Source organism: Pectinophora gossypiella, chromosome 16 (assembly GCF_024362695.1).
Source record: "Pectinophora gossypiella chromosome 16, ilPecGoss1.1, whole genome shotgun sequence".
NCBI classification, from domain to species: Eukaryota; Metazoa; Arthropoda; class Insecta; order Lepidoptera; family Gelechiidae; genus Pectinophora; species Pectinophora gossypiella.
Genome location: NC_065419.1, coordinates 5,014,367 through 5,030,215, shown reverse-complemented (window position 1 = coordinate 5,030,215; position 15,849 = coordinate 5,014,367). Strand labels below are relative to the sequence as shown.

At 36.1% G+C, this 15,849-nt stretch overlaps 1 protein-coding gene and 2 non-coding genes across 3 annotated transcripts in view; 2 read left to right on the top strand and 1 right to left on the bottom strand.

Moving 5' to 3' along the window:
• The first annotated feature begins 2,157 nt into the window (after positions 1 to 2,157).
• On the top strand, positions 2,158 to 2,239 carry Trnas-uga (transfer RNA serine (anticodon UGA)). Its single transcript has one exon. It is a non-coding gene; the product is annotated as a tRNA-Ser (tRNA).
• Positions 2,240 to 2,514: 275 nt separating this feature from the next.
• On the bottom strand, positions 2,515 to 2,606 carry Trnay-gua (transfer RNA tyrosine (anticodon GUA)). The gene is given in 2 exon segments: positions 2,515 to 2,550; positions 2,570 to 2,606. It is a non-coding gene; the product is annotated as a tRNA-Tyr (tRNA).
• Positions 2,607 to 7,003: 4,397 nt separating this feature from the next.
• The window catches only part of LOC126373645 (uncharacterized), a 65,348-nt gene continuing 56,502 nt past the window's right edge, over positions 7,004 to 15,849 (top strand). Inside the window, exon 1 of the mRNA XM_050019862.1 lies at positions 7,004 to 7,226. The gene's annotated coding sequence lies outside the window, so the exon portion shown is untranslated. The remainder of the gene's footprint in view (positions 7,227 to 15,849) is intronic.

Sequence of the window (15,849 nt, the reverse complement as noted above, 5' to 3'; positions counted from 1 at the left end):
AAACTTGGTGAATAAGCGGTTTTTGTGACACGAGTCGATATAACAGTTAGCTGTGAAGGTCGAATCGGGTTTCCTCACAAATTGGATTTGAAAAAATGAGGTAAGTAAATTGAAAACTTGAAAAAGTATAAATTCGATTATGTAGTTAGTTGGGTACCTATATTAATTGACCTATATTAGTCATTCCTTCTTTGTTTCTTCTCGCATACATAAACACATAAACTCACGCGCGTTACCACTAATGGGGTAGGCAGAGCCCGAACATAACGTAACATAAGCTCACGACTATATCCCGATTGGGATAGTCAAAGGGACATCCATCAGTAAGTACCCACCACAACTCACAGAGCTTTCTGTTAGACCAACGTGATAGGTGGTGAGCAGTACCACCCGTCTATAATGGTCGCCACAACTGTGTTCATGATAAATGCACTTGAGATAAATTAATTTATCATTGGTACGAAGTAGAACCTTATGTGGTTAGGATATCAGTCCATCACTCATAGGTACGGTCACGAGCATTAATATGTATGTATACACTTTGGTACCATGTCACATTAACTTTTTTGACAAATTGAACTGTAAGTCTCACTAAATGTCAAATACTTATGTTAGTGCGACAGAGTCCTAAAGTGGGTACATTATATTGCTCATGAGATTAGAAAGGACAAAATCCCTCTGTCAATTTATACAAATTCCTTATGTTTATGTCCTTTGCATGAAGTCAAATGGTAAACACACTTTTATCTAATTTACTTCTACATAAACCTCACCTATTCCCAGTAAAATAGTACAAGATTTTCTAATCGCAGGTATAAATTAAGTGTCCATAAAAAAGTAGTAGTGCCTAATAGCCGCCGAGTGGTAGCCAACCTGTTCCTGACATTCGCACCTTGCTACTGGGCTAGTGGTTCTAGTTATAAATAAGGCAAGATGCTATCGATCGCATGCGCCGCTATACGAAAGTGCACCTGATGCACACGCGCGCGCCTATATTTAGACGATCCTAGTTTTAATTACAATGGTTGTCACAGACGTAAGTATTTTAGAAATGTACCTATGTAGAGTGTTATTAAATACATACCTACCTACCTACCTACTTTTTAAATAAATAAATAAAGTGCAATAAATAGCTAGATACCTACCTACTTATACTAATATTTATATTAAGCTGGCCTTTCAAAGAAGTTAGGTGCCTTATTTATTATTATTCAAAGCAGGTACTATTTAACTCAACCGAACTTCGATTTTATAGAAAGAAAGAAACATTTACTACTAAACACATCATCTCACAACACATAAACATCACCATCATCATGTTACATCATTTGATACAGACCTATTACCTACCATTATTTAAAACATTAGTATTATAGGCACCTATTCAGTGAGCAACCCTAACAAGTTGCGTGTTTGCAAATATTGCGGGTAACTGTTACCACTTTCCTGCAGGTTTCCTTATACAGCCGCCCCGTATCTGCAGATGACCCATCCACCTTGATATACATTATAAACAAACCCTGATACCTACCTGCCTACCACTTTTGTATTCATATAGGTAGATAGGTATGACGAATCCCTATCAGTATAAGCAGAACTTTTAGTAACCAACAAGATAACTTGCAACCAATCCTGACTTTATTTTGTGTAGATTCTATAAAAATATTCAGGTATATTGCAAGAAAAAATTATGCTGTAGAAATACTAGTAACGCCATCTTGTGGCCAGTAGATTAAACATTTCATTTGCAAAGGTTCGTCGACATCTAGTGTCGAATAGCTGTACCAAAGACAAGACTTATTTTAGAAGTTGACATTAATATTAATGACTGAAGGCGACAGGTGGCGCTTTGCATTTGAAACTAAAATTATGAAAATTGTGTCTTAAAAAAAATATAATAATTAACCATTCCAGCTGACAATGTCAAGAGCTAAGAAAACGATAATAAATAAATAAATTTTGCATTACCAAATTACCACTGACTTTTGCAATTAGTTAGGTTGGTTATTATGATAATTGTTGATTATATACGATAAAGATAAGCATATTTTACTAATTTAGAGCTACGTTGTACAAATTACTTTTTAATTTTAGTGTTTTTCTTTTGATAAAATACTCTACTGAAAGTGGTTCGTTATTTCGCCATATTACCTACAAGCTGCGGTGTCCGAGTGGTTAAGGAGATGGACTTGAAATCCATTGGGTTCTACCCGCACAGGTTCGAATCCTGTCCGCAGCGACTTTTTGGTTTACGAATTTCTTCTTATACTAAGTTATACTATCTACTTAATAATATTTTTTATTGTTGAACTTTTTATTAAATAATAATAGTACATTACACAAAAATAATATTAATCCGCCCACCACCCCTATTTCCTTATTTTTTATTATTACTAAAAAATAATCATTTTTTTGTTATTAGTTTTTTGTACAAAGCCCTGTTTTTATCATAATGATGAAAATAACTCGTCGAACTTTACACATAAAATAACTGAAGCCAAAAAGTAACACAACTCCTTCGAGCCGGATTTGAACCAGCGACCTATGGATGTCCATATTATTTTACACTCTACAGTCCACCGCTCTACCAACTGAGCTATCGAAGGTTGAAATGTTGTGGCCAATTATTCAATAACAAGGTATACAATGTTAAAATGTATGAAGTTATATTGAATGACAAAATTTAGTAAGAAGTTCATTCATTTGAATGAAGCGTGAATTACATAACTGAAATAGTGACCCCTCGAAAGAAGCTTTATAACCGGCTTTAGCCCTTTACTACTTACGTAAATTAGTGATATGCGGGGGTAGACTAAAAGTACCTACCTAATTAACTGCTCATTTACATTGATAGGTACTACACGAAAGCTATTGGGTATTACTATTAGTAGGTCAGTATTCTGTGCTATTATTACTTTTTTGATACCTACTACACATAACAAAGTTTGATAGATATTGCAGCCGTTATAATGCCCAGTTACACGAGATAATAACTTTGTTACTTGCGATAATCCGGTACCCAATTTCCTGTTTTTCACATGTTGGATGCACGTAGGAAGTTAGAAGAACAATGTTCAATGGAAGTAGAAATAACCCAGTACAATTGGTTTGCGCCTATTAAATTGGATACTCCGCGTTTGCTACTGAACTGCTATTATAATTTTGATAGGCGCTACCGCAAGATACGAACATACCGAGTCGTTCAACTTAAGGTGATGTGTTTCAGTCAGCTAGGTAACGCTGCGTCAGTAGATGGCGTTACTTCTGCAGTTTTCGTATTTTTTCCATTTATTCGTTTAGTGTTGAGTTCTGACCCAGTGAAATGTTAGGTGGCGAAATCTTACATACATTATCTTTAAGTTAAGCTACAATTTTGAAGTATTTACTGCAGATATCATATTGAAACATTGCATCAAAAGTTGGTGTCATTTCAATTTGTGTACAAACACGAAGCTGTCACACACACATGCGAACTAGGTTAGCTATTAAAAGAGATGCATAATTTGAAGTCTACTTCTAACTTCTAAATGGCGCATTTGGTAAAGCAGTAGCCGCCATTCTTAAGGTTCACGGTTCAAACCCAACTGCATGTTTTAATTGTTTTTACTTTTTGTATTTTTTTTTACAATTGAATTTGGCGAACCCGTCTATTTGTTACGGAATTTTCAAAAAGTATCACTTTTACCAATAATATTATAATTAAGTATACAATAATTTACTTTGCACTAAAGTACCTTCCGTAATTTCCGTATTTTTTATTTTGTAAAATTCTAATAGGCATTAATCGCATCAGTGAACATGCGGCTAACTAAAAAACTACTGAACGGATTTTCATACGGTTTTCACCAATGAGTAGAGTGATTCATGGGCGTGCTTTAGGGTTTATAATTTATACAAGTATTTTTTTTGTATAAAATGGTTCAAAAATGATGATGAATGTCAAACATAATTATCGTTACAAATATAGCCGACTTGGAGCTTTCGGCGAAAACGCTGCCTGAGCCCATTGAGATATAACAAAACAACGTATGGTTGAATTGTTCCTTTTTTGTAGGTATACCGAAAAGTCCACAATATGTCATAATAATTATATTGTGTATAAAGAATTGTGTATATGTATTGTATGATTTTACAAATAACGATCACAGTACAGTAATAATAAGGTAGATTTTTCCTAAATTGCGTAGGTTCAAACTTTGTCGCATCGCGTTTGAAAGATGTAATAGCGCTTCAGGACGTCCCGCAAGCACGGCGCTGATGTCGCAGTATCCGCATATAATTATTATGACTTGTCATTTAGTTCCAATAAAATCCGCGGGACTTCATACGTATGTCAGTGATAGCTGGTGATAGCATGCGGGACACTTAGCACCTAATCGAATTCTATGTTGTTTTCGCGCCCAGTCCAGACGACTCACAGCGCATTTCTGGACATATATTTACGCGTGGTGTTTATTGTTAGGTTAGTTAGTTCAGGTTAGGACGTCTTTTTATAACGAGGACGTTAAAAAAAGACGAGGCTGGGACGTATTGAAGTAGTATTTCCATATATACGCGGCCTGAAATGGGCTGTTTCGGGGACCTGAACTGGTTGCTGTCGAACTTATTATCACGTTTTCTTGATTAAAATTCATAAATAAGTCAAATAGAAAAAAGAAAAAAGATTTTATTTAGTTTTAGATCTGTCATGATGTCTGTGATGTTTGTTTATTATACATAAGAATTTCAAAATTTATCTTATTTTTTTTCCCAAAGGGCAAGGCAAAGGGAACTATGAACATACAGCCATGTCTTGTGTTTTTTTTTCTTGATGATGATTAATGAAATGATGAAACCTAAGCCCCCACCCTCGGAGCAGACTCCTACTCCGAACCCCAAACGAAGTAAGCGGCTTGTTGGCGCAAAGCGAAAATAGATAGGTAGTATAGGTACACTTTGTTTATTGAATATTCCGATTTAATAATACTATCGGGAATGTTTTCCGACTAATGTGATCATTAACCACAAAACACCACTTCGTATTGATTATTTAGATTATTCAATGAAGAAAGCAACCTTCCCGTTCCCGGTCCCACCAAAAAGTCCGCGGCAAAGAGAATATAAATAAATCTGTATGTTGGATGGAAAAACAATTAATTATAAATGACTACTATTTAGGCCGGCAAATGCAACAACTTCTTTTTTGATTTGGTTTTCCCCGAAGGGTAAGGCAAAGGGAACTATGCCCATACAGCCATTTCATTTTATGTATTGATTTTTTATTATAATATATGTCCTCTTTTAAAACACGGTATTTACCCATTATTTAAAAATGTTTACCTAAATAAGATACGTTATTACAAAAATATTTTTCCAATATTCCTTTTCTCAGATTGTAGTATTTTTAGTTTTTTATTTATATTTATTCTCTTCATACAAAATCTCTTTATAAATTGTCACTGACATTCTATTACACTTGTCAAGTAGTCAAAGCCTTTAGAAAAAAAAAAAACTATCACGCACACAAACTAACATTGACACCTCTACACGCTCAGCAAATACACTGTAATCTGCACCACTACAAATGTAGAATTGATCAAAATTGAGGGTCTGAAATATGGTACTTCTCGTATTCGGACCCTAAATTTTTGTTAGTTTGCGAAAATAATACACCAAAATATTACTATTTATCGGTTTTATAACAATATTCCTCTATCCGTTTTCCTGTAGCACTGCATCAACTTTTGTATGGAAAACGAATCACCTTAAGTCGCAAAACTTTCAAATCAAAAAGCTACAACGAGGAAGAACTGAATTAGTATTTAATTCCAATATCCGATGGATCTATTTCCATCTGTCTAGATCCAGCTCGGAGGCTGGTTCAAGAGCAATGACCGGTGTTCCGTATGCAAACAAGCCAGATTGAAATAGTTTGCCTAAAATATACGCTAGTAGTAAACTTGCCTAGTCTCTAATTTTGGTTATATTTTTTTAAGTCGTAGAGAGATTTATGAGGATAATCGTAATGTAATCATCAATCCTTCATGTAAAGTCATATTACCAAATAAAAATACAAAAAAAAATACTTAAACAATACCTATTAGACTTGTGTCCTAGCTAATTTTTGTTATTATTATTTTTTTTTAAATAAAGTGATACATTCATTGTGCTCCTACTTACAAATTACTATTAGATATAAGCTCATATTATTAGTAGACTCTTTCCTGCAGACAAGCTGTCTAAACAGTTTTGCAGGGCATTGACAAATTGTATATTTGGTATTAAAATTTAATAAATAAATAAATAAAAAATATATAATTATAACTGATCATAAATAATCAGTTATAATAAACTGTTTTACTGTGACAGATGTAACGTGGTAATTAGTCAAAGTTACTCAAGTCGCCAGAACCAACTTTTACGATACATTCCAGCAGCACAGAACATACAAAGAATTAATTTTCGTACCACGTTATTAAGTAGTTAACTAAATTCGAAATGAAATACAATTAGGTAGGTACCTACTTACCTACTGAACTTCAAATTCTAACAATCAAAACCAGCGACTCTGACAAGTTTGAAATGAAATTATAAATACAAAGCGAAACGAGACAACATGTGAAAGTTGAAATTTATTTATGAATGCAAATCTTTGTTGTGAAGCTCGCGTGCGACTAATTAGGAGGGCGGAGCGGCAGGCTCCGTCGTCTGCAGATTGACGTCACCAGGTACAGCAGCCTCCGGACCAGTTACTATTGTCAAACACATATTTAATTACCGTTGTGTGCAGTGCGGCACGCGAACAGGACCTTAAGAAGGACAAAACAGAACCTTTTTTTTAAAGCAAACTCGATCTTTTTCAGTTGACGTTTAAGTTACTTTTCAAAGGTACACCTAGAAGCGGTTACGTCCTTCTGCGGGGTACCGACGCGGTGAATTTCGGCCGATCCTGTGTTTCAGTACGCCTGCGCTAGAACTGGTTTCCAACGCGTTTCAGTCAAACTAAGGCGGCGCGCCGGCTTGCGCGCTCGCCCGCCGTCCGCCGCGCCCGGCCCTCGACACCCTCACCATCAATAAAAAGATGCCTCCCCCAGTGTAAATACTCACGTGTGTTGTCGTAACATGTCAATTTAGCCGCGTAGTAAACATTCAGTACGTGCGAACCCGTGATTGTTAGCTGCCCGTAGTGTCTTCCTCTGTAGATGTATGTGATTGACTGTTATAAGAGTGCAGTTTGTTTTGATGAGGTGAGTACGGTACGGTTTAAGGTCGGGGGTTGTCCTTGGGAGTGGCAACCCTGAGGACATTCATGTGGCAAATTGCAGGTCTCGCGTGACGGCCACGGCGAAATCATTGAGTAAATTGCCGCTCGCCGCGCATTTTTAATCATTAAATCTGTGCAACAATTTCATGTAATGGAAGGCCAACCGTAAAGTTGATATAACAAAAGAAATGACGCCGATAACGTAATACGCAAATATCGTGGAGGAACTTTGCTAAAAGTTGTTTTAATTCCAATTCAATGCTAGATAACATAACATACATTATTATATAACACTTGTTCTACCTATAATATTAAATCTACAGCAATTATGTTTGATAAACCATTCAATTCAATTATAGAAATAGATGAATCTTCAAGCAACCTAGCGCGTGCTTACATAACGCAACATACTTCGAATCAGCAACAATTTTATATTTCTCATGATTGACACTAACATACCTACATCTTGAAATTTCTGTCTGTTGACATTTTGGATTCACGAAAAACAAAGGTAAATAAATAATGGAGATATAATTCTACACTAATGCTCCCCAAAGGTTACCATAGTACTGTATGATTTGCCTCAAATATAATAGTTATTAATAATCCATTAAGTAATCATTCCAAATGTGTAACATAACACCTAGATTCGGAATTCAAATGAGCCATATTTTCAAATTCTATTAAAAAAGTAATTAACTCGCAACCACTAGAAACTGTTAATCTCTACATAGAAATAATTAAGTAAAGACGTTTTCTCATCTTGTTAGTTATGTACGAAAAGTACTTCGTACTGTAAACAAGGGAAAAAGATATTACTTTTTTGTACGACCACAACGAATAAGAAAGTGAATTGAACGCCTTTATACAATAAGGGAATTGAAGAAAAGACATGGAAGACAAAGAAATATCAGCAACTTGGCAATACATTTGAAATATTATAAGTGATGACACTTATGATTTTGCTCACTTATGATATTTCTTATCAATGTTCTATACTAAAACCACGCTTAAGATGAACAACACTCGTTCGTTTTAGCAACGCAACAGCCGTATTTTATGAAATCTTATCAACAATGTGAAAAAGATTGACTCGGTCGGGACATGAACCCACAGCTCTTGACCCATCCGAGTCAGACATTTTCGATTTAATTTTCTCTCTGTGAGTTTCCTTAAGCACGAACGAGTGCTTATAAAACACGAAAACGAAAGAAAGAAACAATAAATATTTATTTGGCATAACATTAAAAATCTTATCAACAGAATCAGAATCATTTATTCGACGTAATTATCATGTATAAACTTGTTCAAGGTCAATGTAACATTTTTGAATTTACGTCATTTCGCAAGGTGTTACGGCTGAGGAGAAGAAATGACAAGAAACTGCAACAGCAACACGTATACAAGTTATTTAATAACTAGAGGAAACAACACAGAGAAGGTATGAAGATGACAGTAATCAACTTGAAAGTATCAACATCAAAGTAGACCACACCACGGTAAAATGATGCAGGAATAGATAAAATAATTATTAAAATATAAGATATAGGTATTTAAAAGTACTTATGTATATTCGTTTCAAAGTCATCAAAAATATAAAAGGGCTTTAGCCACCGCAGCGGTTAGACGCGAGACAACTGAACAAACGGCAGGTACAAGCTACATCCATAAGCCGCTTATTTCGTTTCACCCCCGCCCGTTATGAAAGGTCGAAAGACTAAAAGGATTTACGAAACGGAATGATTAACGAGACAACTGACAACAGTGTTTCGTATTCCCTTTGTCCCGACACTCGCTGCTGAAGTAAATTGGATTCAAATTTTTAACACAGCTTCGGTTTGTGGTTGAATTATATCCAAATGAAGTACAGTTTTTGCTTTGATTAATGGACCGGTTATAAAGGATGAAAGGTAGTGAGACTTTACCTTTGAAACCGGTGCAGGCGAGTGCTCAAGTAGAAAGAGCATACTGACTCATGTAGAAGCCCTCCAGACAGAGCGGCTCTAAGAAAATTGCTGGTAGAGCCTAAAATTAAACAAAAAAATGCTGTCTACGCAGATTTGTCGAGGTTATTAGATGTTAGTACTTATTTGTTCAAGTAAGTACTTACTATATATAACATATAATATAACATATTTGGCGACATAGTAATTTAACATTTTAATATCAAGCACAATTTATAAAGTTTTTGATGAATAATCTATTATTACACGCGACATGAGTTATAAAGGAATTCAGCCAAAATATGACTAAAATATGAAATACGACAGATAGATAGGTGTGCTGAAAACTTTTGAAATAAGTACCTAGTATGTCGTTATTTTCGTGTGTACTACTTTATTACCACATCATTGGAATTATTATGAACTTGAGACTTGTTATTATGTGTTACGAATATTTTGGGTACTGTGAAGAATATTTTGTACTTTGCAACCTTTTAAGAAGAAACAATCATGTACCTAACTAGTCTCGCAAGAAACATTTACCTATAAAAGAAATTGATTAAGCTCAGATGAGTGCATACATACCTGCTAATTCACCGAACTAATATGGATATAGCATCCTTAAAAACTAGAAGGAAATACTACATACATACATAAGTAGATTCAACATAATATTTTCCGTGTAAAGTTCAAGTTTTTGCCGCAATTTGTCTACGTCAGAACATTTGCAAACGGACATCGCTGGCGTATTGGGACGGGGGACTCTCTTGTCGTACATGCGCATGCATAAATAGCTTCAGGCTATATATGCCCTATGTCGTAGTACTATGCCCACATACTTATCATACTACGTACTTCGCTAGGCATGTTAATAACTCAGCAGGGTCCACAGAATACCAGCATCGTGGCCTACGGCATAGCGGCTTGTGCTGAGTGAGGCCCTTTTATTCAGGACGTCTACCACCACAGAAAGACACCACACCACAGATTAGTGCTGGAAAGAGTTGAAGAAAAAAGAACCATAATGAAGACTATAGAGAACCGGAGAGGAAATATGATTGGCCACCTGATACGACACGATTCATTTATAACAAACATCATAGAAGGAAAAACTGAAGGGAAGAGAGGAAGGGGTAGACCTAGGAGAACATTTACGAAACAAATAAAAGAAAAGGTGCAGGTCGTGTCGTATCAAGAGGTGAAGGAATTTTCGGGAAGAAGAGACAATTGGCGATTACTCCACCGACAGGAGCGCAGCTCTTAATTAAAGAGAGAGACCACCACCATTGTACGATACATCTTTTTTGGTTTATTTTAAGCCAGAAACATATCCCCTTTTTTAAGCCAGACAGTGTCCTCGCCTTAGATGAACATTAAAGAAACAAATTTAATAAGTAGTGATATAGGGAATTTCATACGCCTATACACGATTCCATCAATGGGGATAAAAACTAGCAGCACTGTTGAGTGTTCCTAAATTTTGACGGTTCTCCATACAGTCCAGCTAAAATTCTTGATAAATTGCTATAAAATGTGGGGCAACGTGGAGTGTATCCCGTCTGAAGGATGATGAGTTACGAAAAGAAAAGCAGCCGTCAGTTGGAAAAGAGCATTATTATTATTTTTATTGAAATTAATTTTTGTTCTTTCCGATCTTTAGGGAATAAATATAACACTATGAAATTGCGCAAAAGGTTATGGTGTAAAAATATAACCCAAACAATATGTTTGTTTACTCAAATAGTAATGCAAAATTTAAGAACACTCCACAGTAGCGACACCTGATGGGAGAAAATAGGCAGTTTTTATCCTAATTCCACACAAAAATGTCATGCCTACTACGCTTGCTCTATGGTACTACGTGTGTAACAGCCAGTGGCGTGTAGTCGGTCTAATCAGAGCCGGAACTTTGTGAACAACTTCCACTGATGTTTTTTGTTTGAAACTTGGAACGGAATTGGCATTATGTAGTATACATACATATATACATTCACTCGATCTTTGATAAAGAGTTTTGTTATTGTTTTATTATTAGATCAACCAACGAGGCTTAGCTTCTATGCTGAACTGGGAGCGAATCAAAAACAGATCACGTTCAGCTGCCTGTCTTCCCGGTTGTCGTAAAATCCGACAAAGGAATTATGTCTTTCTATCATGATGGACATAATTGTTAGTGGCGATAGGTCCCTTGTCACCATAAGGTTCATCATATCTATCTTACGACTTCGCATCAACAGGGCTTTAGTTTATGTTGACTGTTTCAACGCAAGGAACGCATTCCACTGTGTGTCGAAGTCTAGTTTATCGGTCTTGTTGAAGAGTTTGCTTCTTTTTAGTAACGTAGTCAGTACATAATAATTAATTAGAGTTACTTAAACAGACTCTTAAAATAATGAGTTACTGACATCAACATAAATAACCATGCTTAGAGCTTTGAAAGTGCACGCACGCACTACTCAGGAGTATCTAATCTGAAAATTACCAAAAAATCCACAAGTAACTCAGGATTAAAATATTAATTCCATCCACAAAATATTCATTCAAAACATAGTGTAAAAATAAAATACTTTTGAATAAAACAGTCAGCTGAATTTGTAGTTGTCTAACTTTTCATCCTACTTGCTATGCCAGCCGGGTTCAGGCACCTTCAGAAAGTTTTTACTTTACCTATATTTTCAGCTACCTATTATTATGGTATTACGTTTTATGTTCTGTGGTATTACGTGTTTCTAACTTCTACGAAACTGGCCCGTTAGTTCTTTGACCTACTGACTACTTTCATTTTAGTTTTAGCTATATTATTGTAGTCTAATAAGAAAGTGTTTCAAAAGATGTTTTAATTGCATGTATTTATCTCCAGGCACAAATGGGAACATAAAAAACTGAGAAAAAAATGAGTGCACCTAAAAGTGACGACTGATAGGGATAGGGATGTAAGGAAAAAAACATACTCAGCCGAGCCTAAATATAAATAAAAGCTAAAAGAAAAAGATATTTCAGTACCTTACACTCCTTTACCTACCTTTCGACAATTTGCCATTTTTACTAGTGCCAATACTGTTATTCTACAACAGGTATCACAATTTAGATTTCTGTGGTTTCATTGTAGTTTCACATTACCACAGTCCAATTATATCGTGTGAATGGAACTTGTGTACTATGTAAACTTGTAAGTCAAATCAAATAGGAACTACGGCAAGGCTTAGAATAGCACACACTGGCTTGGTGTGTCGGGTGACAACGCGTTGTAAGTTCTCAGGTTCCCACACAATAGAGACAACATAATTTATAATTTAAATGGACTCATAGAAGTGACACATAATGAACATTGAAGTTATACAGTACCTATTGTTGGCAGTGACCGAATTATTAGAACAGGTGAGGAAATTATGATAAATTCTATTGGAATTAATAGCTGAAAATCATTTTTTGATAACGCTTAAGAGGATTCAAATTCAAGCACACGATTTTGAACTGACGTTCGCAATCATCAGAAACTACGTTCTCTTGGTGTAACGTTCGAGGATAGAAGATGGAATCTTTAGCAAAAGTTTACATCGTCTTTCATTTAGACCGTTCCGATAGACTTATCGAGACGCTCAATTTCTAAAACTTTTCCGGAATGATAAGAAATAAGTTTCTTTTCACCCATAAAACTTTCGGTACTTATCTTTGTTTAATATATTATTAACCTCTTTTATTGCTTTGTTTGTCTGTTGTCAGTTGAGAGTGGTTGAGAGATGTCCAATGAAGGATTTCTGAAACGACATCAGTTTTTGACAGCTTGTATTGTTGAGGTGGGAGAGCTCTTGTCAACGTGGCACCAACTAATGGTGGAATGGGTAGTTTCCTAGGTTAAAGATAAATTATGACATTCTAATTAGGTACTAAAAACAGACCTAAAGGTTACATAAAACGTTTTCTTTCTTCTTATGAATTTTATTTATGAATTTTACTAAAGAAAACTGTAATAATAAGTGCGACATTTTGTCACGATTTTCTATTACGTCACAGGTTGTTTTTTCATACAAATTCCATAGTCATTTCGTGTTTTGACGTTTAATAATAAGTAACTGATTTGGTTGGAAACTACTCTATCGTAACAACCGTCACCCCATTATCATTGATCATGGAAGGCGTGGGAAAATAAACATTGAAATCATCATAACCCACTACGTCTTAGAATGTTGTCGAATTAAATGAACACAGCACAAAAATAATAAAACCTTAATATTTAAAAAATATCCTTCTAGAGTGCGCACACACGTCGTCATTTATCCCTCTTCTGTCCCTTTCCTCTTTACAATTACGTTTTCACTCATAAACTTTTCTCTTTCACACACGTATCTTGCATCCCTGTCTCAAGTATCTCTCTCTCTCTCTCTCTGACTTGTTCATCTTATATTACCTTACTTTTTTACCTACACTTTCATACATCCCACACTGATGTATGTTACTGTAGATAACTAGTTACTTACTTACTATTAATATGTTTCTAGTAATCTGTAGTTACATAATTATACATTAATTTAATTTATTAATAGTTGCCAGATGCATGCGATGCGACGTTAGGTGTCAGAAAAATGTCTAACACCCTCATTGCACTCGACTGCGCTTTGTCGTTACTCCTCTGAATACAAGTTAAAGCGACTTAAGGTATTCAGTAGGCAAGTTCATCCTTGACACAATATATTTATATTTCGCATACCTATATCCAGTTGGCCTTAGGTGCCAGAAATGTAGCCTCCATTTGTCGTTTATAAAATGTTTGAAAACTTTATAAGTTATGGGAATATATTTTACAGCTATACATAATAAGCTAGAGATCTTCTGAATACTGAATATTTTATACGTATATCTCTATTATTAGCATTCAATAGTTTAGCTTCAAAATGCAGACGATACTTACTTGAAATAAAAGCTCAGTGAACATGATTTAAAAATATTTACAACAATATCAACTAGCCGGCTTTCTAAAGCCGACTAATCAATCATACGGCCAAAGCCATAGAACGCTAGCTACATTTCTATTATACATACAGACACATACATAAACTCACACTTATCTCCCACCAGGGTAAGCAGAGAATATGGAATTCCATTTGCGTCGATCCTGACACACTTCTCTTGCTTCCTTCACATACTCGTACATCAATTATTATTGTTTCTTACACGCACGCCAGTTTAGAATAGATCGCACTGAACCTTTTCTAAGGACATCTCCATTTTTAATTTTTCTATTATACGAAGGGCTTATCTATTTTTTATTTATTTCCTTCACGGTTGTGTTTCCATTTTCGAAAAATAACTTCTATGAAAAATAATCGCCATTCTTATAAAAGCGTACTTAATATTATAGTAGTTACTCTGAAATACGACATGATATTGCCGTCTCATAAATTTGAACCAGAATAAGTCATAATAGGTATTTTCCCCGAAAAAACACTAGGATAAATCCGTACAAAGCACAATTAAAAGCTAAAAATCCAACGTGCAAACAGCCTTTCATTACGACGCGACGCAGCGACCGTTGTTGGGCTGTTAAGGCTTCGGCACACCAGAAGCAACAACAGGGGGGTTAAAATGGCCACATCGAAGCAATTCATCTAGAAAGCAATATTGCTATTTGACATTTGTTTGCATTGCGCACTTACTTTTATATGCGCAAATATCAAATTGAAATATTCCTTTCTTAGATGAATTGCTTCGATGTGGCCACTTTAACCCCCCAGGTCAAGGGTAAGCGAGGGGCAATATCTACGCGGGTCCGCGTTACATTCGCATTCAGTTGCATATTTAATTTCCGTGCAATATACTCTCACAATATTGTGTTTCTGTAATATTGGTCTTTTCCGCGCCGCGCTTGCTCTGGTAATGCTTTTTAACCCCGACCGAGGCAGGACAGGTGTCATATGTTTCATCAATTTCTGTCTGTCTGATTCGGTAGCGATCCTTTTTGGTTAGGCATGAGGTATTTACCCGGCCATAAGGGAGAACAGAGTCATCTTCTCTGCCCTCCACTGGGGCAATTCCTGTTCGGCGCGTCCTTGCCGCGGGGGGTGGGAGCTTCTTACTTCAGTAGGCCGGAGTGAGATGGTGGTTGAGTTCGGATAGGGACCCAGACCTACGATGCAGGACGGAGGGGGCACAGGGACAGTAACCTGGAACCTGACACCCTGACACTTGACACAGGGCAGCAGTAACAGTCAGTACTATTCAGAGGCGGAGGACAGAAGTCTTATTACGACTTTGAAATAAACTACTCTGGGCGCCATCCCACTTGCACCAGACAGAGTACCTACTACGAGGCGGAAGGCAATAGAGAAACTACTGCCCTATTTTTCACTTAAAAAGTAGCATGGAGAATGCTACACCGACAAAAGAGCATGGTTCTTTAATTAGTGATGATGATGTAGTAATTATGATGTAACGCTCTTCATACAGTTTTTTTCACCGCGTCGCACCTGCGCTGCTACTGCGTTTAGTGTGCCTAAGCCTTTACACCGTTTCAGCAAATAAACTAAAATAGCGGGCAATAATAGCTTGTCAACTGGACGGCACATAAAGAGGAGCGGAGCACAATGCCATAATTTGTAGTGGACAGTTGTTGTAGTTATGGCGGACGGTAGTTGTGGCGTTTGGCGCGCTGCGGCGGCGGATGCG